This window comes from Melitaea cinxia, chromosome 13, assembly GCF_905220565.1.
Source record: "Melitaea cinxia chromosome 13, ilMelCinx1.1, whole genome shotgun sequence".
Lineage (NCBI taxonomy): Eukaryota > Metazoa > Arthropoda > Insecta > Lepidoptera > Nymphalidae > Melitaea > Melitaea cinxia.
The window spans coordinates 1,617,539-1,617,886 of NC_059406.1; positions in this window are offsets into that span (position 1 = coordinate 1,617,539).

Genomic DNA, 348 nt, shown 5'->3' on the forward strand with positions numbered 1-348 from the left:
TGAAGCAATTACTAAAAAACTACTTACCTTATCAATAACATTTTACTTTATATAGTTGCATGGTAAAGTTAAAAGGCAATAATAATCTATATTCATAAATACTCCGTGCTTATATACTATTTTTCTTAAATATATTATGTCATCTAACTTCCAGTATAAAAAATGTGTCATGTGTTGGCCAGAGAACTTACTATATTAGTAAAATTAATTCGTTTTCACAGAGAAGAGGCTAGGCTTTAGATTAAGAACCGTCATTTTAAAGTTAGATAGGTTAGGGTTATTTTTTTTTTGTAACGAAATTATGTCGATAGACGATCTAATTTGGAAATTAGATAGGTTAGGGTTATT